The following is a 16,961-nucleotide window of genomic DNA, read 5'->3' as shown; positions in this document are numbered from 1 at the left end:
AAAAGGCTTTACAAGAGCCTCAGATCAAGGGTTCAGCCTATTGACTTGGGAGCCCCTAATGTTTGACACAGTATCACAGGTTTCCCTGGTGGTAAAGTTTAATAGTTCCATAGTTTTCCCCTATCTCTCAAGGGACTTTGCCAATACTTTTAAATTATCTGCCCAGCATGCTGTGGGATATGTCCAGGCGTCCCATCGAGCTGCACAGAATTACTAGCCTTCGTGCCCGTGCTGGGGTCTGAGTGTTTGGGCTCTGTAAATGAGCTGTCTGGACATATTGCATTAGATTATGTGCTATAGAAAATTTAGGTTTTGGATAAAATAATCCTCACTTCCTTTGGTGTCATAGAGCAGGTGAAGTTCTAAAATACAGACAATGTCCTCCTTCCCCCTGTATTCTGATTTACCTTGATCCCAACTGATTGACTTCATTCTTATCTGTAATTGCAGCCTGATCTCTTTTTCAGTTGCTTTACCAGTTGTATGCAGCAAGGCTGACTTTTAGAGCTGCAGAATTCCAGCTCTGAGTCTCAGGTGTCCCACAGGCAGCCAAAATTCCAGGGAAATAGCAGGTTATGCATGTATAGCACAGCCTCTCCGAATCTAGGAATAACAATTACGCCTCCTGACTAAATGTGATTGCTGTAGGTTACAGTCTAGGCCCCTGTTTTCTTGTGTTTTCTCAAATAGACCATATAGTATTTGTTCTTTTGTTTCTGCCGTATTTCGCATCACATAACAGCCCCCGGGTCCATTCACGTCTTTGCATGCCTCGTGACGTCATTCCCGTTCACGTCTTTGCATGCCTCGTGACGTCATTCCCGTTCACGTCTTTACATGCCTCGTGATTTCGTTCCCGTTCACGTCTTTGCGTGCCTCCTGACGTCATTCCCGTTCACGTCTTTGCGTGCCTCGTGACGTCATTCCCGTTCACGTCTTTACATGCCTCGTGATTTCGTTCCCGTTCACGTCTTTGCGTGCCTCCTGACGTCATTCCCGTTCACGTCTTTGCATGCCTCGTGACGTCATTCCCGTTCACGTCTTTGCGTGCCTCGTGACGTCATTCCCGTTCACGTCTTTGCGTGCCTCCTGACGTCATTCCCGTTCACGTCTTTACATGCCTCGTGACTTCGTTCCCGTTCACGTCTTTGCATGCCTCGTGACGTCATTCCCGTTCACGTCTTTGCATGCCTCGTGACGTCGTTCCCGTTCACGTCTTTGCATGCCTCCTGACGTCATTCCCGTTCACGTCTTTGCGTGCCTCCTGACGTCATTCCCGTTCACGTCTTTGCGTGCCTCGTGACTTCGTTCCCGTTCACGTCTTTGCATGCCTCGTGACGTCGTTCCCGTTCACGTCTTTGCGTGCCTCGTGACGTCGTTCCCGTTCACGTCTTTGCGTGCCTCCTGACGTCGTTCCCGTTCACGTCTTTGCGTGCCTCCTGACGTCATTCCCGTTCACGTCTTTGCGTGCCTCGTGACGTCGTTCCCGTTCACGTCTTTGCATGCCTCGTGACGTCGTTCCCGTTCACGTCTTTGCGTGCCTCGTGACGTCGTTCCCGTTCACGTCTTTGCGTGCCTCCTGACGTCATTCCCTTCTGTCGCACGCATTCCAGCATGAGCGTCCTCGCCATTCCACCCCTCGGCCCCCGCGTCCTGCAGCAGCTCCCCCCGCTGGGCTTTTCAAGGAGCCTCTGCTCAGTCTAAGTTATGACGACTGAGATCGAATCCCAGTAATGATCAGGGCCTGCGCAGGGAAAGGCCCCAAAGCCTGTGTGTTATAAGAGATTTTGCTTTTCCTAAGGAAAGATCCTTTTCCAAGCTGATCCGCAGGTGCATGAAAAACCCAAAGAAGCTGTTCAGTGAAGGTGGAAAAAGCAGGGACGGGCCATGTGGCAATGAGGTCAGTGAAGAGGACCTTGACGAGTCCCCTCCCCTCACACAGGATTATTATATATGTGTATTTTTTTTAAAGATACAAGTATCTATCTTTAGAAAAAAATGTTAGAGGATTGTCTCTTTGATATTGGAAACAGAGTTTAATATTTAGTTGTTAGGGTTTCCTGTCTCCTCTGGGCACTGGAGTAGATTTCCTCCTTTGTCATTTCAGGAAGTAGACGGAACCGCACATAGGGAGATGAATGTAACCGGGTGGTGGAAAAGACACACTCCCAAGCGCTTTCATCCAGAGTGAACATTTACTTTCCTTGGCTCTGTGTCCTGGGAATTAACCAAAGATTGTGCTTCTGAAACCGCGGTGCAGCTCTCCTGGTGTGCCGCAGCGTGGCCGGTGATATTTGAAGCAATATTTGGTCGGTCCCCCTTCTTGGATTCTTAGTTTTACTCCTGTATCTAGGAAGATTGATTTTGTTTTCCCTCGAATGGTAAGTTGCATAAAATGTAGGCTAAAAACAAATGCCTGACACAGAATAGGCACCCAATAAGTATCTGTGGAATGAACGAATGAATTATGGAGTAGGGTGCACAGTTCACATGAATTTTGAAGATAAAGCATGGGAGTTCAGAGAAATGTTCTGTTTGCCACAGGCATCTTTGCACAGGGCTTCTAGACTCTGCGTTACTTCACTGCTCCAGCAGGAAAAAGTAAACGCTAGTCTAAGGCAGCAAGTCTGAACTGTGACTGAATATTTCTCAGTTGACGTCAGTTCTGGTGGGATTCTCAGCAATGCTTCAGCAATGAAAAGGATGAGCTCATTGATTCATGTCACAAACTTCATTCATATGTATGCAGAGAAGCAAAAAGATGCATTTTTTGAGCCCAGGAGAAAGTGCTTGTGATTTTCCGTATTCATGTGCCCTTGTCAGGTGTCGGGACAGCAGGCTCAGGGTCTCCCTGCCGGAGTCCGTGTGGGTCAGGCAGCCAGAATGCGAGGCGTCGGGGGATGGATGCGCGTGACATGAGTCACTGCAAGAACGGTAGGAAGTCATTTTAGACAAAGACGACGAGTTCTAAAGTGGTAGAGCACGCTTTCCAAAAGACATGATGTGAGGTGTGGCTCGACGTGTGTAGGTGGAACAGAAGCAGCCGAAAAGCACAGCAGAAAATGCCTGGGCGCACGACAGGCAAAGTCGCCACCCTCCTCCTGTCTACGTGGGACGTGACTCCCAGGGGTGTGGACCTTCCTGGCAACGTGGGACAGAAATCCTAGAATGAGCTGAGATTCAGCATCGAGGGATTGAGAAAACCTTTTCAACCAAAACGGGGAAGAGTGAAATGAGACAAAGTCAGTGGCTGAGAGATTCCAAACAGAGTGGAGAGGTTATCCTGGAGGTTATTCTTATACACTGAGTAGATATCACCTTGTTATTCAAGATGTAGTGGAGAGGCTGGAGGGAACTGCCTGAAAATGTAGAGCTGTGTTCCAGTAGCCATGTTTCTTGCTGATGATTGAACAGTGATATAGCTTTCACAGTGTGACTGTGTGATTGTGAAAACCTTGTGTCTGATGCTCCTTTTATCTATCTTGTCAGCAGACGAGTAAAACATAGGGATTAAAAATAATAGGGTGAACAAATGTTAAAATAAATTGGGTAGAGGGGTCAATGACAGGGAGGGGTAACGGATGGTATGTATGAGTTTTTTCTTTTTTCTTTTTATTTCTTTTTCTGGAGCGATGCAGTATTCTGAGAAATGATCATGGTGATGCATATAAAACTATGTGATGATATTGTGAGTCACCGATTGTACACCAAGTGTGGAATGTTCATACACTAAGAATATTCGTGTTTCTGTGTTGATTGGTTTTATTAATAAAAATAAAAAAAAATATGCCTGGGCATAAAGAAAGGAGGGCAATGGCCATGGACCTTTGTGAGATAGTAGGTATATATATGTATATATTTTTTCATTAATTTTTCATTGTCATAATATTAAGTGCCTCATGGAACTAAAGTTGAAAAAAAAAAAGAACAAAAACAAGTGGCCTAACAGTCCCTGGCATCAGAGTATGAGCGCACTCTCTCTTTTTTTTAAAAATATTTTTATTGACAAATATATTCCATCCATGGTGTACGATCAGTGGCTCACAGTATCATCGCATAGTTGTGTATTCATCACCATGACCGTTTTTAGAACATTTGCATCACTCCAGAAAGAGAAGTAAAAAGAAGAAACTCCTACATCCCATGCCCCCACGACACCAGTACTTCCATCTACCCAGCTTCGTTCTGCCCTGAGGGTGTGGCATCTGCGTGTAGAGCGCCCTGCGTTGTTCCAAGGGGTTGGATGGGCGGGTCTGGCCTAAGGCGCTATTCTCTGTCCCGTGGCGTTGGGGACAGCCAGTCCCTCAGGCTGGGCTGCAGAGAGCTCTGAGCTCTGTGTGTCGAGGGACAGGGAAGCTAGTAATTGGCGGGCGGCTGGTCTACAACCAGTGTGATGCAGCGTGGCAGGACACACACGGCGGGAGGTTCTGGGCACGAGGCTCTGCTGAGGGGTGGTGCCGGCCGCTGAGGCAGCTGGGCCTTGACGGCTGCAGGGGGGCCCAGGGCTGCCACTGGCTGGGCGCCCTCCGTGGGACCAGGATGTATGAATATAAATATAAATAGCTGAAGCTTCCTCCTCAGGGCTTCACGGGGTAGGTGTGTGGCTGTGGCACTGGACGAGCAGAACTGCTGATGCCGGAAGTGAAGACACCTCTGATAGAGCTTGTCTCTGCGGTGCTCTGCATCTTCCCTGAGGGTCTTTCACGTTTGTTCTTTTTATTTTGTACCCAGCCTTGTTAAAAGAACAATCGCAGTGCGTTCCCTGCCTCTAAGCTCCACCTTCCTCCCCTCCTCCCTGCACGTGGCTCTGAAAGACTGATCGTGTCCAAACCCTACTTTGATCCTTTGGTTTCTTGGCTCAGAATTTCCTTTGATTCTCTTTATCTTTACACAGTGTGTCCCAAACTTTTAAGTGCCCTCTGTTGAACAAAAGAATAAACATACTTGTCTTGGGGGGGAACAGCTGTCCTTGGCACAGGGTGGTCACTCAGTAAACCTTAGAATTATTGGAATTGTTGCTATACAATCCAGTTTTTCCCTGGTGTTAATAAGGAACACTTTGCTCATTTTTTAACTCATAAGCTAAGCCTTAGTCCAGAGTTTCCAAGTCTCTTAGCTATGAAGATGGAATAACCTTATTTCTGATGTCTGATCCTTTAAGTTTTGGCATCAGGATGAGAAGAACTAACTGAAACCACCTCATTTAATCTAGAACTTTATATGCTTTCCAGAGCATTTTACGTTCATTAACGCGTTTGGATCTCCTAACAGGACTGTGCAGGAAGGGCAACGATTGTTTTTCTTTTGCATGGGCAGGCACCGGGAACAGAACCCGGGTCTCCGGCATGGCAGGCGAGACTCTGCCATGAGCCCCCCGAGGGCAACAGTCTCTGTAAGCCCAGTTTTATGGAACTGGGACACCGTAGCTCAAATGGCCAAGATGAGTAAATGCCAGGGTTCAGTACGCCCGGGCCGGCACTCCTTCACCTGTGCAAAGTAAACTATTCTAAAATTCCCTTTGAGGCAGTTGGAACCATTCTATTTATTTCTTTTGATTAATTGAAATCCATATTTTATTCAGATTTCCTTAGTTTTTACATAATGCCCGTTTCCTGGCCCAGGACACTCAGCCGTGTGTCCAGCTGTGCTTGGCTGCGAGTTTCTCAGACTTTCCTTGTCTTTGATGACCCTGACAGTTTTGTGGAGTGCCCCTCACGTGGGATCTGGCTGACGTTTTTCTCCTGCTGAGCTGGGGCTCTGGGTTTTGGGACAAAGCCCACAGAGGTAAGGTGCCCTTGTCCTGTCCTGTTGCCGGCCCGTGCCGTCGCCGTGGTGTGCCGCGGCCACGGTCTCCTGGCTGGGGGCTTCTGTTGGTTCTCCCCACGGTGAGGCGGCCTTCACCCACCTTGTCCATCCCCCGCCCTTCGGACAGAGGTCGCAGCCCACACTTAGGGATGGGCCCTTAGGTCCCACTCCTTGGGAAGGAGTGTCTGTGTATATTATTTGGGATTTTGCACAGAAAGTTGGCCTATTCTCCTAATTTATTCATGCCATCATTTCTTTGTATCAGTGTGGACTCACAGGTATCTTATCCTTTGGGCTATAATCCAGTGCTACCTTAGCCTGTTGCTAAAATTGTCTTAGCTTTGGTCTTGGGGGATTCTTTCAGTGGCTCCTGTGGCTCTGTGGCATGCCCCTATCGCTGGCCTTTTCTGTTGTTGTTTGTTTTAACACTTGTGTTTCACCGCTACAAGATGCTCCAGGTATACCTTGCCTAATTCCTGCCTTAGTCCTCCTAAAATCAGCCACTTCTGCTAGACGCTCTGGTTCCTTTTATTAGAAAATGGCATTACAAACCAAGATTTGGGTTCCCACTCTAGTGTCTTTTTTTTTGCCACAGAACAGCTAATAAAGACACATTTTGGTTGTACTCATGTGAACTAGGGTCATTAGCAGAAGCTCTCAGAGGGTAGCAACCTCCTAAATTACTTTTTCTTTTAAAGATAGATAGATCTAAGCTGAAAAAAAAAGCAAAGAATTTTCTCTAGAAACGAAGTGAAACAAGCCGCCAGGCTTTGGTGTTAGAGCCCTACCAGGCAGCTACAGCGAAGTGCAGAAGCAGCTTAGTCGCAGCACCGCCAGGGCTCTCCCGCTGCCCCCTCCCATCTGCTGTCCCCGGACTTTCTTTCCCGATGGCCGTGGCCGTACCTGGCCACCATTGAGGACAGCTCCCTCCTGCTTTCCTGCCTCCGAGCACGGTGCTGTTCATCGCCTGTCGCTTCTTCCCTAATCCTCTGGAAATGCAGTGACGCTGTTGGGCGAGGGCGCCAGTCACAAGCTGCCCCTGGGCCACCTTCTCCGCCTGGTGCCCGGCCTGGGCCCACGCAGCTGTTGAGCTGCTGCAGATGGCAGGATTCATCGGCCTGTTCGGGCTTGGGGTTCTGCAAAAGTTTGTGGGAACCTCAGACCTCCTTGATAGGTGGCGACTGGCTCTCTTTCTCTAATTGGCCAATTTCATGATTTACATAATACTTATGGGTTCGGAGGTACTTTAGTTCATTATTTGAGTTTTATTTTATGGGAACAAAATCTTCAGTCCTGACCTTTAAGCAGCAAAAACTAACTTTTGCAGAGATGGGCTGGAGCGAGCAGATAGAAAACCCCTGGCCTGGAAATCACGGTGCTTGCCCATGCCTAGTCCATCGTGTTTCCTTTTTAAAGACAGTTTAGTCACACACCATATCCAGCCCACGCTCAGCATGCAGGTGGTGCCCCGCGGTGCGGTCACATGGTTGTGCATTCACCCCTGCTGTCACACCTACATGGTTGTGCATTCACCCCTGCTGTCACACTAGAACGCCCTCATTTCTTCTGAGGAAGAGACTCCCATGCCCTATCTCTCCCCCTTTTTTTGAGGTTAGCTTTGGTTTATTGCCTTTGTTACAATTAATGAAATAAATTTACAATGTTACTGTTAAAGAGTTAGTTTACATGAATTGTGTCTATCCCATGTAACACCTATTATTAACACCTGGTAATAGTGACTGGTGTTCTAGTTTATATAAAAACTCACATTTATACAATTAGCCACCATGGTTGTTCACTCCGGGTTTTGCTACGTTGTACAGCCCCAGTTTCCGTTCTCCAGCCTTCCCTCTGGTGACGTGCGGGACTCCAGCCTTCCTCTGTCAGTTACACCCAGCTCTGCTTCGTCACTTACACTTGCAACTTTGTGCGACCATCACAGAGTGCTGTGCTGCTCATTTCCATGCCTTTACGATGAACCCTGGGGGACATTCCATGCCCCAACTGCCAGCCCGCTGCCTCCCCTTTGCTCTTGAATTTGATTCTCAGAGTTTGCTCACTATAGTTAGTTCCTATCAGTGAGACCCAACAACATTTGGCCTTTCGTTTCTGGTTTATTTCCATCACCATAATGTCCTCAGGGCCCCGTCGTGCCGTGGCGTGCCTCATGACCTGAGCCCTCGCTGTAGGGCGCAGCGGGCCCCCGGGTGGCACTGGTGCCCAGCCATGGCCCCGTGAGACCTGGCTGCCCGCCCGGCTCCTCCACGTCTTCCCCAGCACGGGCAGTTTTCTTCTTACTGTTTTTAAAAACAGTTTTAATCACGTACATCTGGCCCATCTGAACTCAACACAGCGGCTCCCGGTGCAGCCTGGGTGCGAGGCGTGTCCCTGATGCGGAGAAGGATCCCACTCCACCCCTGACAACTCGCTCTGCTGACACTTAGCTTTGGAATGTTGGCTTTGACACAACTGATGAAAGAATATTACAACGTGATACTACTAACTATAGACCTAGTTTGCATTAATTGTATGTTTTCAATATACCATCTCATTTTTAACGCCTGGTGTTCTAGTTTGCTAGCTGCCAGAATGCAATATACCGGAAACAGAATGGCTATTAAAAAGGGGAATTTAATAAGTTGCTAGTTTACAGTTCTAAGGCCGAGAAGATGTCCCAATTAAAGCAAGTCTATAGACATGTCCAAATTAAGGTACCAACAAGAGGTTACTTTCACTCAGGAAAGGCCGATATTCAGGCTTTCTCTCTCAAGTGAGAAGGCACATGGCGAACATGGTCAGGGTTTCTCTCTCATCTGGAAGGGCACATGGCGAGCAAGGCATCATCTGCTGGCTTTCTCTCCTGGCTTCTGGTTTCATGGAGCTCCCCAGGAGGCGTGTTCCTTCTTCATCTCCAAAGGTCGCTGGCTCGTGGACTCTGCTTCTCGTAGCTGTGTCATTCTTCTCTGCTGTCTCTGAATCTCTCATTCTCCAAAATGTTTCCTCTTTTATAGGACTCTAGTAAACCAATCAAGACCCACCCAGATGGGTGGAGACATGTTGTCACCTAATCCAGTTTAACAACCACTCTTGCTTGATTAAATCCATCTCCAGGGGGATGATCTGATTACAGTTTCAAAATACAGAATTGAATAGGGATTATTCTGCCTTTATGAAGTGGGATTTAGTTTAAAACATGGTTTTTCTAGGGGACATACATCCTTTCAAACCAGCACACCTGGTAATAGTGATGCATGTTTGTCCTGTTTACGTAAAAATTGTCTTATATTTGTCTAATTAACCGCCAGTATTGTCCACTCTAGGTTTCGCTGGTTACACGGTTTTGGTTTTTATTCTTTATCTTTCCTTCTGGTGCCATGCCCTGGGGCTTCCTCCTTCAACCGCTTACACACCCAGCGTGGCTCGTCACCCTTTGGGTTGTGCCCCGTTGTACATGCTGTGCAATGCCTCTGAACCTGACAGTCCTGCTGAGCGTTTGCCACGCCTGAAGCATTAGATGCCCAGCCTTTACCCTCTTTATGTCTCCTGAGAACTCCTGCTCTCAACTTCAGTTCTGTTGGCTCATTATGCTTAGTTCACCTTAGTGAGATGATACAGCATTTGCCCCTTTGTTCTGCTTATTTTGTTCAACATAATGTCCTCCAGGTTTATCCGTGTTGTTATGTGCTTCATGACTTTATTTCATCTCACATCTGCATAATATTCCATCGTGTGTATATACCACGGCTTAGTTTTTTGAGTAATAGTTTATTTTTAGAGCAGCTTTAAGCTTACAGAAAAACTGTGCAGAAAGTGCAGAGCTTTCATGGATCCCTCTTTCCCGCCTCCCCGGCCCACACCGTTCCCCCATTAATGTCTTGCACGGATGTGGCGCATTTGTTGCAGGCGGTGGACCAGTGCGTTACAAGTACTCAGCGCCTGTGGCCTCCGTCCGGGCTCCCACGGGTGGGTTCTCTGGGCTTGACCAGTGACAGTGTCATGTACCCACCACCAAGAGTCCTTTTACTGTCAAATAATGAAAGTATTTCTATTTTTTTCATAATTTTAAAGACAAACATTCTATAATTCAGCCACAGCCTATACTTCCAGGTAGCTTCATTGGGCTTCGATTCCTTTTTTTTTTTTTTTTTTAATGCAACCGTATTGATATATCCGTACATCTACAGCCTTTCCCTGTCCACGCCAGCGTCTCACAGCATCGTTATGTAGGTTTGGACACACTCATCATGACAGCCAGTTTTAGAACATTTTCATTACGTTAAAAAAAAAAAACCTCTAGAAAAACATAAAAAGGAAAGCCCAGACACCCCAAACCTACTATTCCCTCCCAACAGTTACTGGCCCTAGTCCCCGAGTATTGGTGTGGTACTGTCTGTTACCGTTAAGGAAAGAATCTCAATTCCTTTTTTATTAATTGGGAGAAATAACATATTTACAAAAAACCCCCATAAATTTCAAAGCACATTGCAGCAGCTGGTTGTAGAACAGAGTTCAGAGTTTGGTGTGGGTCACACTTCCACAACTTCAGGTTTTTCCTTCTAGTTGCTGTGAGACACTGGAGACTAAATGAAATATCCATGTAATGATTCAGTGCTCACACTCGTTCCTTAAACCCTACATTCTCTGTATACCTCCACCATCACCTTTGATCTTTTCTCCCACTCTATAGGGGTATTTGGCTATGGCCATTCTAACTTTTTCATGTGGGAAGGGTCTGTCACTAATATGAGGTAGGGGGATGGAACTAGCTGATGTTCTGGAGAGGCTGGGCCCTCTGGGTTTCAGGACTTATCTGGTCCAGGGACCCATCTGGAGGTCCCATATGGGACCCTAGAAAGTAACCCTAGTGCCTGGAATGCTTGTGGAATCTTATATATTGCCCTAGGTGTTCTTTAGGATCAGCTGGAATGGTTTTGGTTGAGGTTTGGCAGGTTATGATAGGTAGCAAAGTCTACCTGAAGCTTACATAAGAGTGACCTCCGGAGTAGCCTCTTGACTCTATTTGAACTCTCTCAGCCACTGATAACCCTATTTGTTACACTTCTTTTACCCTCTTTTGGTCAGGATGGAATTGTTGATCCCACGGTGCCAGGGTCAGGCTCATCCCTGGGGGTCATCTCCCACGCTGCCAGGGAGACTTTCCCTCCACCACAGCTTATTTATCCGCTTGCCAGTTGATGGTCATTTGGGTTATGGAATTTGGGCTGTTTCCATCTATTGGCAATCACAAATAATGCTGCTATAAACATTGGTGTATGGATGTCTGTCTGTGTTGCTGCCTTCACTTCTTCTGAGTATCACCTGGTAGTAGGATGGCTGGTTCATATGGCAATTCTACTCTCAGCTTCCTGAGGCACCTCCAAACTGCCTTCCAGAGCGGCTGCACCATCCTACACTCCCACCAACAGTAGATTAGTGCATCTTTCCTTCATGTCCTCTCTAGCACTTGTAGTTTTCTTTTTTTTAATGCAATTTTATTGAGCTATGTTGTATATTCACATACTATCTAACCATCTAAATTGTAATCACAGTATCATCATAGAGCTGCAGTCATCATCACAACAGATTTTTAAACAATTTCATTACTCCAAAAAAAAATGAGAATAAAAGTAAAAAAAAAGAACATCCTAAACATCCCATCACGTTCTCTATTATTTATTTTTGTCCTTTTTTTTTCACTTACTTTTCTGCCCACACACTGGATAAAGAGAGTGTTAGTCATAAGGTTTTCAGTCACACGGTCATACTGTAAAATCTCTGTAGTTATTCGATCATCTTTAAGGCTATTGGATTAGAGTTGGCCTGTTTCAGACATTTCCCTCTAGCTATTCTCATGCCCCCCAGATTGAAAAGGGGCATCTGTTTATTGTATGAGAATAGTCTCCAGAATAACCTCTCTACTCTATTTGAAATCTCTCACCCATTGAAACTTCACTTTGTCTCGTTTCTCTTCCCCTTTTGGTCAAGAAGGTTTTCTCACTTAATGATGCCAGAGCCAGGCTCATCCCTGGGAGTCATGTCCCACATAGGGGGAGGGCAGTGAATTCACTTGCCCAATTGGCTTAGAGAGAGAGGCCACATCTGAGCAACTAAAGAGGTTCTCTGGGGGTGACTCTTAGGCCTAATTATGAGTAGGCTAAGCCTGTCTTTTGCAAGAATAAGTTTCAGAGAGGCAAGCCCCAAGATCGAGGGCCAGCCCATCAAATTAGTGGTCCTCCGTGCTAGCAAGAATAGCAGTTCTTCAGGTGGGGAAGTTTATTTCCACCTCTTTCTCCTGTCCCTCAAGGGGTCTTTGCAAATGCTTTATAATCTTCTGCCCAGCTTAAGATTGTATCGGGGCATCACCCCAACCTGCACACACCACCAAGACCTCACTCCCTAGTCAGGTTTCTACGATCATTATGGTGTTTGAGTAAACTGACCATACAAGTTAAATTAGCTAGTGTGCTCCCCAAATTATTAATTTTGTGCCAAGTAAACATCTCTTCCTTTGGTCTCACACAGAAGTTGGAGTTTGAAATAGTCAATATCATTTTCCCCTTCAGTCTGATTTACCTTAGTCCCGCCAAGATCAACTTCGTTCACACCTCTACTGGAAGTCTGATCACTTTTTCAGTGATTTTAACAGTTGCTATATGGGCTAATGCTGACTTTTGTAACTTCAGAACTCTAGCTCTGGGTCTTGGGTGTCACATAAACACCTAAAATTCCAGGGAACAAAACCAGTTTATACACAAAGCTCAGCATTTCAGAATTTAGAAAAAGTTACAACTCTGGAATATATGTGACTGCTGTAAGAGTTTACAGTCTAGGACCCTTTACAATAAGCCCCAACCTGATAACCCATGCCCTTGCTTCAATTCTCCAAGTTTGTATATTATAGTTAGTTCATGTAAGTGAGACATGATAACATTTGTCTTTTTGTTCCTGACATTTCATTCAACATACAAAGGTCCATTCATGTAGTTGCATGTCTCACAACTTCACTCCTTCTTGCAGCAGCTCAGAAGTCCATTGTGTGTGTCCATCACAGTTCCCCTTCCATTCCTTGGACCACCTCCATCCATTGCAGGACAGGGACACTGCTGCCACAAACACCACTGTGCAAATGTCCCTTCCAACCCACCCCTCAGTTCCTTCAAGTATACACCGAACTGCAGGGTTGCAGGATCCCATGGCAGCCCCACCCTTCACCTCCCGTGGACCCACCACACTGCCCCCCAGGGGGCTGCGCCTCTCATTTCCCTACCGGCAGTGAATAGGCACAGCACTCTCCACATTTTCTCTAGCACTTTAACTCTCTGTTCATTTTCAAACAGTTTTATTCACATATCATGCAATCCAACCTCAGTAAAAAATCAGTGGTTCTGGGTATAATCACATAGCCGTTCCTTCACCACAATAATCCACACGAGGAAATTTCCATTTCTTCTGTGAAGACTCCTACAGATGCCCCCATCCCCCTTTATTGACATTTAGCTTTGGTATATTACCTCTGTCACAGTCAATGGAAACCTATTACAATGTTATTATTAACTGTAGAACCTAGTTTGCATTGAGTGTATTTTTTTCTATTCTTTCATTGTTTGCATTTTGGGTGTAAGGTCTAGAAAACCACCTCCTACCAATACCTCAAATATCTAAAGATAGTTCCCTATATTTTCTTCTAAGAGTTTTATGGTCTTGGCTCTAATGTTTAGGTCCTTCATCCATTTTGAGTAAGTTTTTGTTTGTGGTGTGAGATAGGGGTCCTCTTTCGCTCTTTTGATACGGATATCCAGTTCTCCAAGCAGTATTTGTTGAAATGGCTGTCATGTTGCAGTTGAATAGACTTGTCAAAAATCAGTTGTCCACAGATGAGAGGGTCTATTTTTGAACTCCCAGCTCAATTCCATTAGTCAGTATCGCTAGCTTTATGTCTTTGCCATACTCTTTTGACCACTGTAGCTTTGTGATATGTTTTAAAGTCAGGTAGTGTGAAAGCTCTGCTTTTCTTCCTCAAGGTGTTTTTGGCTATTTGGTGCTCCCTGCTTGTTTTAGTCAGAGTTCTCTAAGGAAACAGGACCAATAGGATGTATCTGAAATTATGAGATTTTGTAAAAGCGTCTTGCGTGACTTTTATAAAAAGTGGGGGGCACAAGTCTAGGTTCCACAGGGCAGCTGCAGGTTGGACACGGATGGAGGTTTTCAGTGAACTCAGGACGGCCTGACTGGCTAGAGTACAGATGACTGCTGAGCGCATCACTTTTCTTTTTCTTTTTTTTTTTTTTTTAATATTTTTATTGACAAAACAAACGTGAACATTCTTAACATATGAACATTCCATTTTTTTTGGTATATAATCAGTGACTCACAATATCATCACACAGTTTTATACTCATCACCATGATCATTTCTTAGAAAATTTACATCATACAAGAGAAAGAAATAAAAAGAAAGAAGAAAAAACTGATACATACCATACCCCTTACCCCTCCCTCTCATTGACCACTAGTATTTCCATCTACCCAATATATTTTAACCTTTGTTCCTCCTATTTTTTTTCTATATCCCTTACCCCTCCCTTTCATTGATCATTAGTGTTTCAACTACTCTATTTTTAACATTTGTCCCCCTATTTTTTATTTATTTTTAATCCATATGTTTTACTCACCTGTCCATACCATAGATAAAAGGAGCATCAGACGCAAGGTTTTCACAATCACACAGTCACATTGCGAAAGCTATATCATTATACAATCACCTTCAAGAATCAAGGCTATTGGAACACAGCTCTACAGTTTCAGGCACTTCCCTTCAGCAACTCCAATACACCATAAACTTAAAAGGGATATCTATATAATGCATAAGAATAACCTCCAGGATAACCTCTCGACTCTGTTTGGAATCTCTCAGCCATTGACACTTCATTTTGTCTCATTTCACTCTTTCCCCTTTTGGTCTAGAAGGTTTTCTCAGTCCCTTGATGCTGAGTTCCAGCTCATTCTTGGATTTCTGTCCCATGTTGCCAGGAAGGTCCACACCCCTGGGAGTCATGTCCCACGCAGAGAGGGGAAGGTGGTGAGTTTGCTTGCTGTGTCGGCTGAGAGAGAGAAGCCACATCTGAGCAACAAGAGGTTCTCTGGGGTAACTCAGATATAATTATAAGTAGGTTTAGTCTACCCTTTGTGGGAATGAGTTTCATAGGAACAACCCCCAAGATTTGATTTGGTTTGATTTGGTTGTCCCCACTGCTTGTGAGAATATCAGGAATTCTCCACATGGGGAAGTTGAATTTTCCCCCTTTCTCACCATCCCCCAAGGGGACATTGCAAATACTCTTTTATTTGCTGTTCAAATCACTCTGGGATTTATTGGGGCATCACAATAACCTGGACAAACCTACAAAATCTCATGCCTTATTCAAGGTTCCATGAACTTATAGTGTTCAATTAAACTGTCCATATAGGTTTAATTAGGAAATGTACTACCCAAAATATAAATTCTGCACCAAATAAACATCTCTCCCTTTGATCTCACACAGAAGTTGAAGTTTTAAAATATGAATGACCATCTATTCAACACCCTACAATATTGACATTCCTTTGTTTTTCCTCATGCAAAAACGTTTTTTAATTTGTACGCTTAGTCACTATCATTGGACACTCTAGGCATTCCTGGATTATACCATCTCAGTCTTCATTGTCTCTCTTTCCTTCTGGTTTCATATGTGCCCTTGGCCCTCCTCCCTCACTCGTTTTCACATTCAGCTTCATTCAGTGTTCTAACATTATTGTGCTACAATCAGGTAGTATTGTGCTGTCCATTTCTGAATTTTTACAGTCATTCCTTTTGTACAATCTGTATCCCTTCAGTTCCAATTACCCAAAATCTACCCTATTTCTATCTCCTGATGACCTCTGTTCTTAACTGAAATTCTCCAAGTTTATTCACTAATGTCAGTTCATATCAGTGAGACCATACACTATTTGACCTTTTGTTTCTGGCTAATCTCACTCAGCATAATGTCCTCAAGGTCCATCCATGTTGTTACATACATAACTTTATTCTGTCTTACAGTTGTGTAATATTCCATCGTATGTATATACCACAGCTTGTTTATCCACTCATCTGCTGATGGTCATTTGGGCTGTTTCCATCTCTTGGCAATTGTAAATAATGCTGCTATTAAACATTGGTGTGCAAATGTCCATTTGTGTCCTTGCCCTCATGTCCTCTGAGTAGATACCTAGCAATGGTATTGCCAGGTCATATGGCAATTCTATACTTAGCTTCCTGAGTGTTCTGGTTTGCTAGCTGCTGGAATGCAATACACCAGAGACAGATTGGCTTTTAATAAAAGAGTATTTATTTTGTTGGTTCTTCAGAGGAAAGGCAGCTAACTTTCCACTGAGGTTCTTTCTTACGTGGAAGGCACAGATGGTCTTTGCTGGTCTTCTCTCCAGGCTCCTGGGTTCCAACAACTTTCCCCGGGGTGACTTCTTTCTGCATCTCCAAAGGCCTGGGCTGAGCTGCAAGTGCTGAGATGAGGAATGCCAAGCTGCTAGGCTGTGCTACATTGCGTTCTCTCATTTAAGCACCAGCCAATTAAGTCAAACATCACTCATTGCAGCAGACACGCCTCTTAGCTGACTGCAGATGTAATTAGCAACAGATGAGGTTCATGTACCATTGGCTTGTGTCCGCAGCAACAGAACTAGGTATGCTCACCTTGCCAAGTTGACAACTGAATCTAAATAACACATGTCCACCCCTTGTCAACGTGGCAACTTCAAGCATCACCTTACACAGATGTAAAAAAATTCTCTTGCTGTGGACCTGTGAATCTCAAAACAAGTTGTCAGGTGCCAAGATGCAAAGGAGGATATTCACAGGATATAGATTGTCATTTCCATAGGGAGAAATTGGAAGGAAAATCTGCAGGCAAACACCATTGGATTTCAAAATCTGAAAGTCATTTATCCTTCGGCTGTAGAAAGTGGCAGTCCCACCCCTTCCAAGGACCTATGCAGTGGCCGGCCTCTTTCCAAATCAACCTCGGGGAACATCGAGGAGACCACCTCTGGGCTCCACTCTCTCCATGCATCAGGGCCACCCCTGGGCTCTCTGCCATTTCTGGGGCACACGCTCAACCCCTC

At 45.2% G+C, this 16,961-nt stretch overlaps 1 protein-coding gene across 3 annotated transcripts in view; it reads left to right on the top strand.

Moving 5' to 3' along the window:
- PDZK1 (PDZ domain containing 1) overlaps positions 1-16,961 on the top strand; it is a 49,965-nt gene that overhangs the window by 7,157 nt on the left and 25,847 nt on the right. Inside the window, exon 1 of one of the 3 annotated variants that reach the window (XM_077155903.1) lies at positions 2,312-2,381. The exons of the other annotated variants lie outside the window; for them this stretch is intronic. The gene's annotated coding sequence lies outside the window, so the exon portion shown is untranslated. Of the gene's footprint in view, positions 1-2,311; positions 2,382-16,961 lie in introns of those variants that run through there. 3 annotated transcript variants of the gene reach the window in all.

This window comes from Tamandua tetradactyla, chromosome 4, assembly GCF_023851605.1.
Source record: "Tamandua tetradactyla isolate mTamTet1 chromosome 4, mTamTet1.pri, whole genome shotgun sequence".
Taxonomy (NCBI): domain Eukaryota; kingdom Metazoa; phylum Chordata; class Mammalia; order Pilosa; family Myrmecophagidae; genus Tamandua; species Tamandua tetradactyla.
Note: the sequence above shows the minus strand (reverse complement) of the source record. Positions and strands in the feature narration are given on the sequence as shown.